This window comes from Salvelinus fontinalis, chromosome 3 (assembly GCF_029448725.1).
Source record: "Salvelinus fontinalis isolate EN_2023a chromosome 3, ASM2944872v1, whole genome shotgun sequence".
Classification (NCBI taxonomy): Eukaryota; Metazoa; Chordata; class Actinopteri; order Salmoniformes; family Salmonidae; genus Salvelinus; species Salvelinus fontinalis.
Window position 1 is genome coordinate 18,458,231 of NC_074667.1, and position 17,099 is coordinate 18,475,329.

Genomic DNA, 17,099 nt, shown 5'->3' on the forward strand with positions numbered 1-17,099 from the left:
AACCCTGCACCTTAGAGAGTGCTGCCCTATATACATAGACATGGGATCACTGTTTATTTTAATAATAGAACACTAGTCACTTTAATAATGTTCATATGCTGCTTTACTCATTTAATGTGTATACTGTATTCTATTCTACTATATTTTAGTCAATGCCACTCCGACATTGCCCGTCCTAATATTTATATATTTTTATTAATTCCATTCTTTTACTTTATAATGTGTGAATTTTTAAATACTACTGCACTGTTGGAGCAAGCATTTCACTACACCCGCAATAACATCTGCTACCTAGGTGACCAATTTGATTTGATTTTGAATGGCCTCTCTGAATAGCTCAGTGACTTTCAACGTGACACCGTCATAGGATGCCACCTTTCCAACAAGTCAGTTTATCAAATTGCTGCCCTGCTAGAGCTGCCCCTGTCAACTAAGTGCTGTTATTGTGACATGGAAATGTCTAGGAGCAACAACTGCTCAGCCGCGAAGTGGTAGGCCACACAAGTTCACAGGACTGCCGAGTGCTGAAGCTTGTAAAAATAGTCTGTCCTCAGTTGCAACGTTGACTACCGAGTTCCAAACTGCCTCTAGAAGCAAAGTCAGCATAAGAACTGTTCATCGGGAGCTTCATGAAATGGGTTTCCATGGCCGAGCAGCGCACACAGGCCTAACATTCTGATCACGCCGCCCGGGTCGAGTGCTTGAGCATTGCAAAATAAATGTACAAATGTTATTCAGTCATTGCACCCACACTGGTCGGTCGTCTGCGTAGCCAGGCGCTAAAATAGAACTTGGTTCTATTTGTGATGCTTGACGTGCTGCAAGTCCCACCTCTCCCATCTCCTCATTGGTTTTTAGGAGCATATACCCACGTGGGTGATTTGAAAGATGAACTGTGGTCCACACTCCAGTCCAGGTGGGTGGTGGTGGTGGTGGTAATGGTGGTTGCCAACCGCCATATAAGGAGGAGAGATTATTAGAAACTAACTCGGTTTACCCTTTTATCTGTGGATTAATTGTCAGAATAGAGGGCCTTGTGCATTTCAGGTAAAATAACAACCTAATGTTTATATCCCAGGACAAATTAGCTAGCAACAGCAAGCTAGCTAGCGAAATTGGCATAAATGTTTAATGCTTTTCGATGTGTCTCTGACGAATATAGTTGGTTCAAAGTTTGTTTAGATATTTCAATCTGCGTGTCCTGAACGCTTCTGGTGTGGGTGGAAAAAAATCAACATGCGGCGACTGTGCACGCGAGGGGTGTGGTCAGCATGTGCGATCACCATGTCCGATGTAAATTGTTGGCTGGAGTTGTGTAAAGCGCGCCGCCATTGGACTCTGGAGCAGTGGAAACACATTTTCTGGAGTGATAAATCATGCTTCACTATCTGACAGATGAATCTGGATTTGGCGGATGCCAGGAGAACGCTACCTGCCCGAATGCTCAGTGCCAACTGTGAAGTTTGGTGAAGAAGGAATAATGGTCTGGGGCTATTTTTGTGGTTCGGGCTAGGCCCCTTAGTTCCAGTGAAGGGAAATCTTAACGCTACAGCATGCAATGACATTCTCGACAATTCTGTGCTGCCAACTTTGTGTCCCTTTCCTTTTTCAGCCTGACAATGCCACCATGCACAAACCGAGGTCCATACAGAAATGTTTTGTTGATCGGTGTGGAAGAACTTGACTGGCCTGCACAGAGCCCTGACCTCAACCCCATCGAACACTTTAAGGGATGAACTGGAACGCCGACTGCAAGCCAGGCCTAATCTCCCAACATCAGTCCCCAACCTCACTAATGCTCTTGTGGCTGAATGCAAGCAAGTTACCGCAGCAACATCTAGTGAAAAGCTTTCCCAGAAGTGTGGAGGTTGTTATAGCAGCAAAGCGGGGACCAACTCCATATTAAGGGCCATGATTTTGGAATGAGATGTTCAACGAGCAGGTGTCCACATACTTTTGGTCATGTAATGTATCTGTGCCTTTTGTTAAGCGTAATAAATATATTTTTTTGCTATATCTGAGTTTTGCTGTGTCCTATACTCTGACGTCTGACCATACCGGTTAAAACAAAGGCTATTTCTTACAATGTTAAAGGCTTGATGAGCACTTTTTTCCATTATTTATTATGCCAGCCAATGTGCTCTCGTGTGTGGTGGATATAGCTTTGTCCATTTTTATATAATCCATAACATTTTTAGAACTCTCTGGGGGGGTTATATTTCCTCAATGTAATCCCTGCTGTAACCATGCAATGCCTAGCAGATTTCTGGAGCTTTCACTATTTTGCATAGAGCTTGGTCTTAGATTTACTTTCTTGGCTGTAATTTCCCATTGGTGCATTTGCTGTGTTTCAAATGGCACCCTATTCCCTTTTATTGTACACTTCTTTTGACCTGGGCCCATAAGGCTCTAGTTAAAAGTACTGCGCTATATAGGGCAGTGGTTCTCAAACTTTTCCTCGGGACCCCAAGACCTTTCACAATTTTGCTGTAACCCTGAACTAACTCACCTGATTCACCTAGTCAAGGGCTTGATGATTAGTTGACCATTTTAATCAGGCGTGCTAGCTGGGGAATAGTTAAAATAAATGGAATGGCTGCTGGGCCCCCAAGGAGAGGTTTGAGAACCCATGATAGGGTGCCATTTGAGATGCATCCTGTGTCATTTCCATATTATTCAATTAAATCTTTACACTTGTCAGGAAATGAATTGTCTGAAATTCATCTTTACAACACAAGGCAGCTTTAAAGCAGCCTGAACAAAAATATACTTTGATATTACCAGCACACATCTACCAAATTACTTTTGGAATTACAAATGGTGGGATATGAAAGCTTGCTTTTGCTCTACTGTGGTGGGGTTGCTGGATTATTGTGGGACCCATTGGAAAACCCATGTTGTATTCTGAACCCAGAAGTCTCACACAACCCCAAGTCCACAGGGACTTGGGGACTTGGGGTTCTTAAGCGTCTTTACCTGAACGAGGGATATGATGGATACAATATTAGAAAACAGTAAACTAACACCCGTTCTATCTTGTTGCTGTTCCAAACTAATGGTTCTTACACATTATGAAACATAAACCTGGCATGATTGAATCTGTTGTTCCAGTGTAGGTAAACTGCGCTAAAAAAGAAAATAGGAACATAAGTAAATGTGTGCCATAACTGTCACGTTTACTCCCGCTCCGGTGCTCGACACACTAGTTGTCACTTCATTACGCACACCTGTCACCATTGTTACGCGCACCTGCGCCTCATCACCTTCCTGATTACCTTCCTTATATCCCTTGGTTCTTTCCTCAGACATTGTCATTTCTGTTTCATGTAGAAACACACTATTCGTGTTTCTTGTATGGTCCATGTTCGTTTATTGATTAAATTCACTCCCTGTACTTGCTTCCCATTTATGAGCGTACACATTACACAACCCTTGTTTGGGGGTGGGGGGTACAGTTCATATAAGGAAATCAGTCAATTGAAATAAATTGATTAGGCCCTAATCTATGGATTGTGCATGACCGTGAATACAGATAACCATCTGTTCGTCACAGATGCCTTAAAAAAAGTAGGAGTGTGGATCAGAAAACCAGTTAGTATCTGGTGTGACCACCATTTGCCTCATGCAGCGCGACATCTCCTTAGCATAGAGGGGATCAGGCTGTTGATTGAGGCCTGTGGAATGTTATCCAACTCGTCTTCAATGGCTGTGCAAAGTTTCTGGATATTGCCGGTAACTGGCACATGCTGTCGATCCAGAGCATCCCAAACATGCCCAATTGGTGACATGTCTGAGTATGCAAGCCATGGAAGAACTGACAAGGGGCCGTGCATTGTCATGCTGAAACATGAGGTAACGGCGGTGGATGAATGGCACAACAATGGTCCTAAGGATCTTGTCACGGTATCTCTGTGCAATCAATTTCACATCGATAAAATGCAATTGTGTTCGCTGTCTGCCATCTGCCTGGTACAGTTGAAACCAGGATTCATCCGTGAAGAGCACACTTCTCCAGCATGCCAGTGGCCATCAAAGGTGACAATTTTCCCACTGAAGTTGGTTATGACACCGGTGAGGAGGATGAGCATGCAGAGGAGCTTCCCTGACATGGTTTCTGACAGTTTGTGCAAAAATTCTTTGGCTGTGCAAACTCAGTTTCATCAGCTGTCTGGGTGGCTGGTCTCAGACGATCTCGCACGTGAAGAAACCGGATGTGGAGGTCCTGGGCTGGCGTGGTTACATGTGGTGTACGTTTGTTAGGCCGGTTGGACACACTGCCAAATTTTCTAAACGACGTTGGAGGCGGCTTATGGTACAGAAATGAACATTACATTCTCTGGTAACAGCTTTGGTGGCCATTCTTGCAGTCAGCATGTCAATTGCACTCTCCCTCAACTTGAGACATCTGTGGCATTTTGTTGTGACAAAACTGCACATTTTAGAGTGGCCTTTTATTGTCCCCAGCACAAGTGCACCTGTGTAATGGCCATGCTGTTTAATCAGCTTTTTGATATGCCACACCCGTCAGGTGGATGGATTATCATGGCAAAATATAAATGCTCACCAACAGGGTTTTAACAGTTGTGCAGAACATTTGAGAGAAATCAGCTTTTTGTGCATATGGAACATTTCTGGGATCTTTTATTTCAGCTCATGAAACATTTTTTTCAGTGTAGAAAACGTATAGCCATGAATGCACATCAGAACAATCCATTGAGCATTCTAACCTTGAACACCTTCACTGTTCCAGTTGAAGCCGCACGCTGTTCTTGAGAGCGGCTTATAAAATACCTCCAGCTATTCAACAGTTGAGATCGATACACATCTGTTCCATCATGGTCAAGGAGTGCAAAAACATAATGTAATCCAGTGGTTTCCAATTGGCACTTTCGCTCTCCCTTTCTTTTGATGGTACATATGCATGGGGCGAGAAGAGAGAGGGTCTTTCAGAGGATGTCAAGAATAGCACTGAAGAGAACAAATATATATTTCCCATAAATGTTGTTGGGCTCCATCTCCATTCTTCCCCCTCAGAAGGTCTAGGGAAGAGTTGGATCAGTACATTTATTTTATTAGGGTGAAACTTAAAATGGAAACCTGTATCAGTACCAGTTTGTACCCTCGATTTGTAGTGTCTAGTGTACCCAAAATGTGTCGCATCTAGGGAAAACAAAAGTATTTACTTACCCTCTAGTTCACCTCAGTTCAAAGAAGGTATGTTTTTACATCTAAAAGAATTGGTGGTTGGGCAAAATAGTCATGCTAGCCTTCTCACATGTTATACGCCTCAGATATTGTAACAACCTTTAAGTGCATTATGAACTTCCCCAAGGGACTTGAGTTGTAATACAGTAAGTGTGCTTGAAAGTCCCAGATTCAAGAGCTGGTTGGGCTATCCTCAGAATTCCCTACATTGGTGCCAGAAATGGGATGACACAGCCTGTGAGGCCAAAGGGAGTTAATTATCTTGGTGTCGTGGTTATGTGCTTAAACTTGAAAAAAACTGGGTTTGAGTCTTTGCAAGGCAGGTAGCCTAGTGGTTAGATCGTTGGGCCAGTAACCGAAAGGTTGCAGGATCGAATCCCCAAGCTGACAAGGTAAAAATTCTGTCGTTCTGCCCCTGAACAAGGCAGTTAACCCACTGTTCCTAGGCCGTCATTGAAAATAAGAATTTAATGTTAACTGACTTGCCTAGTTAAATAAAGGTTAAAAAAAAGGCTGACCTTGACTTTTCTACAATATATTTCCAGTATGAATAATAGAAGTACAGTGGCAAGAAAAAGTATGTGAATTACCTGGATTTCTGCATAAATTGGTCATCAAATTTGATCTGATCTTCATCTAAGTCACAGCAATAGACAAACATAGTTCAAACTAATAACACACAAATTATTGTATTTTTCTTGTCTATATTGAATACATTTAAACATTCAGTGTAGGTTGGGAAAAAGTATGTAAACCCCTAGGCTAAGGACTTCTCCAAAAGCTAATTGGAGTCAGCTAACCTGGAGTCCAATCAATGAGACGAGATTGGAGATGTTGGTTAGAACTGCCTTGACATATAAAAAAAATCCCAATTTAAGTTTGCTATTCATAAGAAGCATTGCCTGATGTGAAGCATGACTTGAACATAATAGATCTCAGTAGACCTAAGATTAAGAATTGTTGACTTGCATAAAGCTGGAAAGGGTTACAAAAGTATCTCTAAAAGCCTTGATGTTCATCAGTCCACAATAAGACCAATTGTCTATAAATGGAGGTTGTTCGGCACTGTTCCTACTCAACTGGGAGTGGCCGTCCTGCAAAGAGGACTGCAAGAGCACAGCGCAGAATGCTCAATGAGACAAGAATGGTGAATGGTGAATGGTGATCGTGGAAGGACACCACGGAAGATGCCACTGCTGTCCAAAAAAAACATTGCTGCACATCTGAAGTTATTCTGTGGATATTCTGTGGACAGATTAAACTACAGTTGGGTTGTTTGGAAGGAACACACAACACCGTGTGGAGAAAAAAGGCACAGCACACCAACATCAAAACCTCATCCCAACTGTATGGTGGAAGGAGCATCATGGTTTGGGGATGCTTTGCTGCCTCAGGGCTTGGACAGCCTGCTATCATCAACAGAAAAATGAATTCCGAAGTTTATCAAGACATTTTGCAGAAGATTGTTAGACTATCTGTCCCACAATTGAAGCTCAACAGAAGTTGGGTGATGCAACAGGACAACGATACAAAACACAGAAGTAAATCAACAACAGAATGGCTTCAACAGGAGAAAATACCCCTTCTGGAGTGGCCCAGTCAGAGCCCTGATCTCAACCTGATTTGAGATGCTGTGGTATGACCTCGAGAGCAGTTCACACCAGACATCCCAAGAATATTGCTGAACTGAAACAGTTTTGTAAAGAGGAATGGTACAAATTCCTCCTGACCGTTGTGCAGGTCTGATCCGCAACTACAGAAAACGTTTGGTTGAGGGTCAACCAGTTAACAAATCCAAGGGTTCACATACTTTTTCCACCCTGCATGTTTACATAGTGTGTTCAATAGAGACATGAAAACATATAATTGTTTGTGTGTTATTAGTTTAAGCAGACTGTTGTTGTCTATTGTCGTGACCTAGATGAAGATCAGATGAAATTTTATGACCAATGTATGCAGAAATCCAAAGGGTTCACATACTTTTTCTTGCCACTGTAGTTCTCAAGTCCACACACTAAGATAACATTGCATCGTATTCCGCTTTGCCATTCAGCCTGTGTTTTCATTCCCCATTTGTCATGCTCAGGAACAAAAACTGTGCTGAAGTAAAAATGAAAACCGTCGTAACGGATGATTAATAAACCCCTGGTAATTGCATCTGAAAAAATATTTTAGCGTCTAATTTAAAAGACAAATTACCTATCAATAATATTTCAGGCCGAGAAATCTTTGATCTAAGCCCTATGCATGTGTACACATTTAATGAAACTGCACACATCTTCCAGTATTAATAAGAATACAAGAACATAATTAATTAAACAGCCTAGCCTAGTCCTACTGCTGACGGATGCACCAACAATGTAAAATACAAAGTACATATTTTCCATTACACCCTGGTGTGTCTGGTATAGTAACACCAAGAGGTCAGTGGTTTCTTCATGAAAATGAGATGTACATTTTATTGATGGTGTGCACAATATGGACATGCCAGTGACTCCATTATATCTACACTGATCATATGGCATTTTGAAAGTCCAATGCAGCAGTTTCTATCTCAATATCAAATCATTTCTCAGTAAGAATTAAGTACCTTAATGTGATTGTTTTCAATTACATTGGTCAAAAATAATCAAAAATAGCTACATAGCAATTTCTCAAACATTTTAGGGAGTTGTCTGACTGTGGAGGGGAAAACTGAAAACTAGCTGTTGTTGGCAGAGCGGTTTGGAACTCTTTCTTATTCGTCTAACTAATTTACCGCCTGTCACCAGGCAGACACCAAAACACCATCCTACCAAAACAGGCTGACATTTCAAACAGCTATTACACTAAGGACATCTTTCATTTCCAACTCAGTGTGGATATTAGGAAAGTATTCAGACCCCTTGACATTTTCCATATTTTATTATGTTACTGCCTTATTCTAAAATTGGTTAATAACCCCCCCCCCCCCTCAATCTACACACAATATCCCATCATGACAAGTACCCTGGAATGAGTAAGTGTGTCCAAACTTATGACTGTTACTGTATAGAGTACCAGTCAATAGTTTGGACACACCTACTCATTCAAGGTTTCCCAAGTATACTGAGGACTTGTATGCTGCTTTTCCTTCACTCTGCGATCCAACTCATCCCAAACCATCTCAATTGGTTTGAGGTCGGGTGATTGTGGTGACCAAGTCATCTGATACAGCACTCCATTACTCTCCTTCTTGGTAAAATATCCCTTACACAGCCTGGAGGTGTGTTGGGTGATTGTCCCACTAAGCGCAAACCAGATGGGATGGCGTATCGCTGCAGAATTCTGTGGTAGCCATGCTGGTTAATTGTGCCTTGAATTCTAAAGATAGACAGTGTCCCCAGCAAAGCACCATCACACCTGCTCCATGGTTTACGGTGGGAACAACACATGGGGAGATCATCCGATAATAACCTACTCTGCGTCTCACAAAGACACGGCAGTTGGAACCAAAAACGTAATTTGCACTAATCAGACCAAAGGACAGATTTCCAACGGTCTAATGTCCATTGCTCGTGTTTCTTTGACCAAAAAAAGTATCTTATTCTTATTGGTGTCCTTTAGTAGTGGTTTCTTTGCAGAAATCCAACCATGAAGACTTGATTCACACAGTCTCCTCTGAACAGTTGATGTTGAGATGTGTCTGTTACTTGAACTCTAAAGCGTTTATCTGGACTGCAATTTCTGAGGCTGGTAACTAATGAACATATCCTCTGCAGCAGAGGTAACTCTGGGTCTTCCTTTCCTGTGGCGGTCCTCATGAGAGACAGTTTCATCATAGGGCTAAAAGGTTTTTCCAACTGCACTTGAAGAAACTTTCAAAGTTCTTGAAATTTTCCATATGGACTGACCTTCATGTCTTAAAGTAATGATGTACTGTCGTTTCTCTCTGCTATTATTTGTATAGAAAATTAATTCCACAGAAGGCACACCTGTTAATTAAAGTGCATTCCAGGTGACTACCTCATGAAGCTGGGTGAGAGAATGCCAAGAGTGTGTCACCAAGGCAAAGGGTGGCTACTTTGAAGAAGTATATACTTTTGGGTACTACATGATTCCATGTGTTATTTCATAGTTTTGATGTCTTCACTATTATTCTACAATGTAGAAAATAGAAAAAATAAAGAAATACCCTGGAATGAGTAGGTGTGTCCCAACTTTTGACTGGTAGTGTGCGTGTGTATCTGTAAACACACACACACACTACCGTTCAAAAGTTTGCGGTCACTTAGAAATGTCCTTGTGTTTGAAAGAAAAGCACATTTTTTGTCCATTTAAAATAACATAAAATTGATCATAAATACAGTGTTGACTTGTTAATGTTGTACATGACTATTGTAGCTCGAAACAGCTGATTTTTAATGGAATATCTACATAGGTGTACAGAGGCCCATTATCAGCAACCGCCCCTCCTGTGTTTTAATGGCATGTTGTGTTAGCTAATCCAACTTTATCATTTTAAAAGGCTAATTAATCATTAGAAAACCCTTTTCCAATTATATTTGCACAGCTGAAAACTGTTGTCCTGATTAAAGAAGCAATAAAACTGGCGGACAGATTGCCTTACATTCTCCTGCAAAATGTCTTGATAAACTTGAGAATTAATTTTTCTGTCAATGACTGTAAAGCTGTCCAGGCCCTGAGGCAGCGAAAGCAGAGTCCTGACATAAATATCTTGCCCCTGTATGCGACTTGTAAAGGACATTTCTACTCCTGAGCTTATTTGCCATAGCAAAGGGGGTGAATACGTATGACAAGACATTTCAGTTTTTTATTTTTATCACAGGCTCAAAATTACCAGAAACAAAGCACTTTCTTCTGAAACTCGTCAGTCTATACTTGTTCTGAGAAATTAAGGCTATTCCATGTGAGAAATTGCCAAGAAACTGAAGATCTCGTACAACGTTGTGTACTACTCCCTTCACAGAACAGCGCAATCTGGCTCTAACCAGAATAGAAAGAGGAGTGGGAGGCTCCGGTGCTCAACTGAGCGTGGTGACAAGTACATTTGAGTGTCTAGTTTGAGAAACAGACGCCTCACAAGTCTTCAACTGGCAGCTTCATTAAATAGTACCCGCAAAACACCAGTCCATACAGGAAGTGAAAAATCTGAAAACAAGGCTCTGTTTCAGGGCCTGCCTATTCAACTGGCTTTTATTTATCGATATGCATGCACTTCATACGCCTTCCACTAAATGTCAACAGGCAATGGAAGGTGGAATGGGGTGTCTAGCTTGATCTGAGGCCGAACAAGAGCTTTTGGAGTGACAGGTCCGGTATTTTCTTTGCCTTCGACGGCGCGCGAGGGACCTCGACATTGTCTTCTGAAAAGCGTTCGGTATACACGGCGAATATCTCCGGCTCTGATTTTATTTGATACATATGATAATAACATCGTAAAGTAGGTTTTTTCAACCGAGTTTTATCAGTTTATTCAACATTTATTGGGACATTTGGAGTTTTCCGTTCTTTGCGCCAAGAGAGGATGGGAATGTTAGCAACCTTGGCTAGCATTGTGGCGCGAATTCGACAGAAGAAATGGACATTCTAAAACCAAACAACGATTTATTCTGGAAATAGGACTCCTTGTACAACATTCTGATGGAAGCTCAGCAAAAGTAAGACAACATTTATGATGTTATTTCGTATTTCTGTGTAATATGTTGATGTCTATTCTCCGCCGTGTTGGTGAGCGCTGTCTCACAATAACCCAAGCTGTATGTTGTGGTAAAGTTATTTTTAAAAATCTAACACAGCGGTTGCATTAAGAACCAGTGTTTCTTTCATTTGCCATACAACAAGTATTTTTATGTAAAGTTTATGTTGAGTTCTTTGGTCAGATTAGGTGAGTGTCCAAAATATCTCCAGACATTCTGGGGAAATGTTGCTACGTATTCACAATGTATAACCACGATTTGCAGCTCTAAATATGCAAATTTTCGAACAAAACATAAATGTATTGTATAACATGATGTTATAAGACTGTCATCTGATGAAGTTGTCCAAAGGTTAGTGATTAATTCTATATATATTGCTGGTTTTTGCGAAAGCTACCTTTGCGGTGAATAAATGCGTTTGTGTGTTTGGCTATTGTGGTAAGCTAATATAATTCTATATTGTGTTTTCGCTGTAAAACACTTTAAAAAAATCGGAAATATTGGTTGGATTCACAAGATGTTTATCTTTCATTTGCTGTACACCATGTATTTTTCATAAATGTTTTATGATGAGTATTTATGTATATCACGTTGCTCTCTGTAATTATACTGGCTGCTTTGGTGCTATTTTTGATGGTGGTTGCAATGTAAAACTATGATTTATACCTCAAATATGCACATTTTCGAACAAAACATAAATGTATTGTATAACATGTTATAAGACTGTCATCTAATGAAGTTGTTTCTTGGTTAGTGACTAATTTTATCTCTATTTTGTCGGTTTTGTGAAAGCTACCTATGCGGTGGAAACATGGTGAAAATATGCGGTTGTGCGTTTGGCTATTGTGGTTAGCTAATAGAAATACATATTGTGTTTTCGCTGTAAAACATTTTAAAAATCGGAAATGATGGCTGGATTCACAAGATGTTTATCTTTCATTTGCTGTATTGGACTTGTGATTTCATGAAAATTATATTATATGATATCCCTGTCCCGTTAGGCTAGGCTATGCTAGTCAGCTTTTTTGATGAGGAGGATCCCGGATCCGGGAGGGTGAGGAAGTAGAGGTTAATGAAGCTGCCAGTTGAGGACTTGTGAGGCGTAGATATTCCATAAAAATCTGCCATTTCCAGCTACAATAGTCCTTTACAACATTAACAATGTCCACACTGTATTTATGATACATTTGATGTTATTTTACTGGAAAAAACGTGCTTTTCATTAAAAAACAAGGACATTTCTAAGTGACCCCAAACTTTTGAACGGTAGTGTACATACATACATACATACATACATACATACATACATACATACATACATACATACATACATACATACGTACACATGTTTGGAATGATCACACCCGTGTGTTGCTATGTGTGAAAAGGTTAACCAGCATGGTGACCACAGCATTCTGCAGCGAACAGCCATCCCATCTGGTTTACGCTTAGTGGGACTATCATTCATTTTTCAACAGGACAATGACCCAACACACCTCAAGGCAATGTAAGGGCTATTTCACCAAGGAGGAGAGTGATGGAGTGATCCATTAGATCACCTGGCCTCCACAATCCCACGACATCAACCAAATTGGGATGGTTTGGGATGAGTTGGAACGCAGAGTGAAGGAAAAGCAGCCAACAAGTGCTCAGAATATGTGGGAAATCCCTCAAGACTGTTGTAAAAGCATTCCAGATGAAACTGGTTGAGAGAAACTTGCGACTTCAACTGTATGTGTGTGTGTGTATATATATATATATTCAGTTGAAGCCAGAAGTTTACATACACCTTAGTCAAATACATTTAAACTCAGGTTATGTCTAAATAGGACTCGTTTTACTGTGGATACACATACTTTTGTACCGGTTTCCTCCAGCATCTTCACAAGGTCCTTTGCTGCTGTTCTGGGATTGATTTGCACTTTTCGCACCAAAGTACGTTCATCTATAGGAGACAGAATGCGTCCCCTTCCTGAGCAGTATGATGGCTGCGTGATCCCACAGTGTTCATACTTGCTTACTATGGTTTGTACAGATGAACGTGGTACCTTCAGGCGTTTGGAAATTGCCCCCAAGGATGAACCAGACTTGTGGAGGTCTACAATTGTTTTTCTGAGGTCTTGGCTGATTTCTTTTGATTTGATTTTCCCATGATGTCAAGCAAAGAGACACTGAGTTTGAAGGTAGGCCTTGAAATACATCAACAGGTACACCTCCAATTGACTCAAATGATGTCAATTAGCCTATCAGAAGCTTCTAAAGCCATGACATTTTGTGGAATTTTCCACACTGTTTAAAGGCACAGTCAACTTAGTGTATGTAAACTTCTGACACACTGGAATTGTGATACAATGAATTATAAGTGAAATAATCTCTGTAAACAATTTTTGGGAAAATGACTTGTCATGCACAAAGAAGATATCCTAACCGACTCCCCAAAACTATAGTTTGTTAACAAGATATTTGTGGAGTGTTTGAAAAACAAGTTTTAATGACTCCAACCTAAGTGTATGTAAACTTCCGACTTCAACTGAATATATATATATATGAAAATCATGTGTTTTGACTGCACTGGGTCTTTTAAGGAATTGAGAAGCATATTTATACTCTGGCCTGATTGAATCCTGCTCTAAGAATGCTAATAGTAAAGGCAATGTTAATACACCAATATTATATGTTCACATAGGTCCCTTTGAAAGGGTGATTACAAAGTGAAAAATGTTGCTGTTTAACAATGGCCACTCAAGCCCACTAGCTGGCATTAGCCATCCCCTATAGTCACATGTTAGCGAGTAGGTGTTGTTTACTTAGCCTCACTCTGTCTCACACATGCACGCACACACACACACACACACACACACACACACACACACACACACACACACACACACACACACACACACACACACACACACACACACACACACACACACACACACACACACACACACACACACACCTTCGCTGCCATCTGACTAGCCGCCCATCGGAGGCTACTTTACAACAATACAGAAACCATCTGTTGTAGAAATGTACTCCACCGCAATTAGCATAGCATTTGCATGCATTAATCCAACCAAAATACTGTGTAATATGATTTTTTTAATGAGTTGTTTTCTGCTGAGTAAAATCTCCCTTTGCCTAATTGCTGCGAAGTCATCTCCCTGGTGCCGTGTCTCCTTGGGTCAGGGGAAATTCAGTGAGTCAGGATGCACATCCGAGACAGATGCACGCAGGTCAGTACAGGTACAGAAGTCATGGATGTATTTCACTACTACGGAATCCATGTTAGGACGTCCTCAATCCAATCTGTCTTGAGGATGATTGAGGCGGTCCTTATATGAACATGTACAGTTTTATAAGGACCTTATGAACAGTGTATAAATGGTCAATAAAACCTGTTTTCTATTTGCATTGATGCTTTGTCAGCTCTGCACTAGTGGATCATTTTCTGGCCCAAGTGTTCCCAGATATTTCAGCCTCTGTTATAGCAGGGTCGATACTCACCACTAATGGAGGTTAAGTCTGCTCTGAAATTTGTAGCGCACTGTGGGTCATCATGATTCTGGATAGAATATCTTTGCTCACTCCTGGCATATCCTTGCATTGTTGGCTACAACTTTTTGGGGGGTGTTTTCCACCATCAGATCTCTGTTGCCATGAGCTCCAGGACAAACAGGAAATCAAGTTACCTCTGGACTGCATCACTTCCTGCAGTGGCTCCTCATTGAAACCAAACTAGGGTTTATGTATGATACTTCGTTATTGAAGCAGAATAGAAGTCCCTTCAAATAAACTCATCCTTTGCTAAATGGAAATGTTTGCCTTTTGAAAGATTGAAAGAAAAACTTCTTGTTACTATTTGAACCCAGGTCTGGATGGCATCTGAGCAATTGTTTGCCATTGCAATGTGGGTAGTAAGCAGTCTTAGCTGAGACCTGAATAGTTGTATTAGCTTCACAAACCAATGCCCCTACTTTATCTCAGCAGGCTAACACAATCTTGTGGTGTGCAGGAGACCAGGGGTCTCATTTATCAACCATGAATACATTTCTTACAAAATTCTGGCATGTGGAGATTCTAGGATTTGTGTTTGCAACACATTTGGATTTATCAAACTGTGGCACACAACACATAGGCATGTTAATTGATAAATTTGAGCCCTGCTATATTTGCGCGTTACAACCCCGCCTCCATTCACTTTTTATGATAACAAAAACGACTTCATTTGCTGTATGATTTGGAGATGTTGAAACTGGACCATGAGGGCTGTTGTAGTGACCATAAAAAGCCACACCTGCGGTCATGACCAAAGTAAAATTCCATGTGGCTGTTGTCATGGTAGTCTCCTTTTATGCACTCTGGACATGCTTTGGTAGTACCCAACTTGCTAACAACCATCAGGTCATAATGGCCTAGTTCTCAGGGCTCTATTGTCCCTCTAACCACTGACATCAGTGGAAATGCAATTGAAAATCACATCAAACACTTATCAAAACAGTAGGCCTATCATACTTAAAAGTCACCTTACTGTGATCATCAATTTGAATTATGAAGTTCAACAGCAGGTTGAAACGTTGTAAAACATGGATGTTGTTTCAAAGCCTAACACAACGAACAGTGCTTTCTAAGGTGATGATTAATTCAAAACATCCATACGCATATTAGAGCATATGCATATTCATAGGCTTATGGAGCCCAAGCCCCCAAAAACGGAATTAAAATTGATTGTGCCCTTATACAGTACAGTACATAGCCTACTGCATATTAAGCATGGCAGGAAAAACCAAAAGCAAAACTGATTCAAGATGTCTTTGGTTGCCTATATAATTGGTCTAGCCTATATTCCAAAATTAAACAAATTTGAGTAATCGCCTTTGAGTGTGGACAGTATACATATTGGGTGGACTAGTTAACTTATGCCATGCTCCAAAATGTATATCCATGAGTCTAGGAGATAATGTATAGCCCTAGGTGATGCTGTTGGTTCATTGATTGTGCAGAGTGGCTTACAGTTAGCCTACAATTAGTGAATTAGTATTTTATTTTGAATAGCCTAGTAATAGGGATTTAAAAAAAATATTTTCATAATTAATTGGGTGACAACCTTTTTAACTATACAGAATATCTCCCCACCATGCGTTACCATCTCCTTCTCTCAATCCTTTCTTTCTTTCTTGAGTGCACAGACGGGCTGTCAACAGTTTAGTGAAATACAGTATATTTTGAAAACATGTTCCCGAACAGATTTCACTTGGTTTCCCAAATAAAGCACTAGGTAGCTCCAGGATCAAGTTTGGGGAGCCCACGGCATAGATCTATATTAAATTGATTTATTATTACTTTTTAAATGTAGATGTTCCAAAGGTGTGCATCAGCGGCTTGTACGCATGGTGGCCTGGAGATGCTAAATGTGTTTGTTAATGAACGGTAAATTACCATTAGACCCGCAGCCTTTTGCATGACAATAAGCGTCTGACAAAAATGTAATGACCGCCACAGCCCTAGCCATTGCAGTTTCTAAACAAAAAGCCCAATGGCACTTCTGGTGTTAGGTTCTAAATAAACCTAGTAAAACTCACGGACGATTTAGTAAAGCTTAAACCAAGTTTATTGTAACGGGTGACGCTCTCCTCATCCTCAGATGAGGTGAGGAGAGAAGGATCCTCAGACCAAAACGCAGGCTTTGGGAAATAAGCCATCTTTATTAACACAACGATAAAGATGGCAACACGAAACGAAACAAACACTTGCAAAACTACAAAATAACAAAACGACGTTGACGAGACCTGAACATAAACTTACATAACTAAACATAAACTTACGTACAGGTAACAGACGACATCGAAACGAAAACGAAACAAACAAACGCTACAGTCCTATGTGGTACGAACATAACATACGGACACAGGAGACAATCACCCACAAACAAACAGTGAGAATGCCCTACCTAAATATGACTCTTAATTAGAGGCAAACGCAAACCACCTGCCTCTAATCAAGAGCCATACCAGGCAAACCGAAACCAACATAGAAACAGATAACATAGAATGCCCACCCAACCTCACATCCTGACCAACTAACACACAAAAACTAACATAAATAGGTCAGGAACGTGACAGTACCCCCCCCACAAGGTGCGAACTCCTGACGCACCAGCACAAAGTCTAGGGGAGGGTCTGGGTGGGCATCTAACCACGGTGGTGGCTCAGGCTC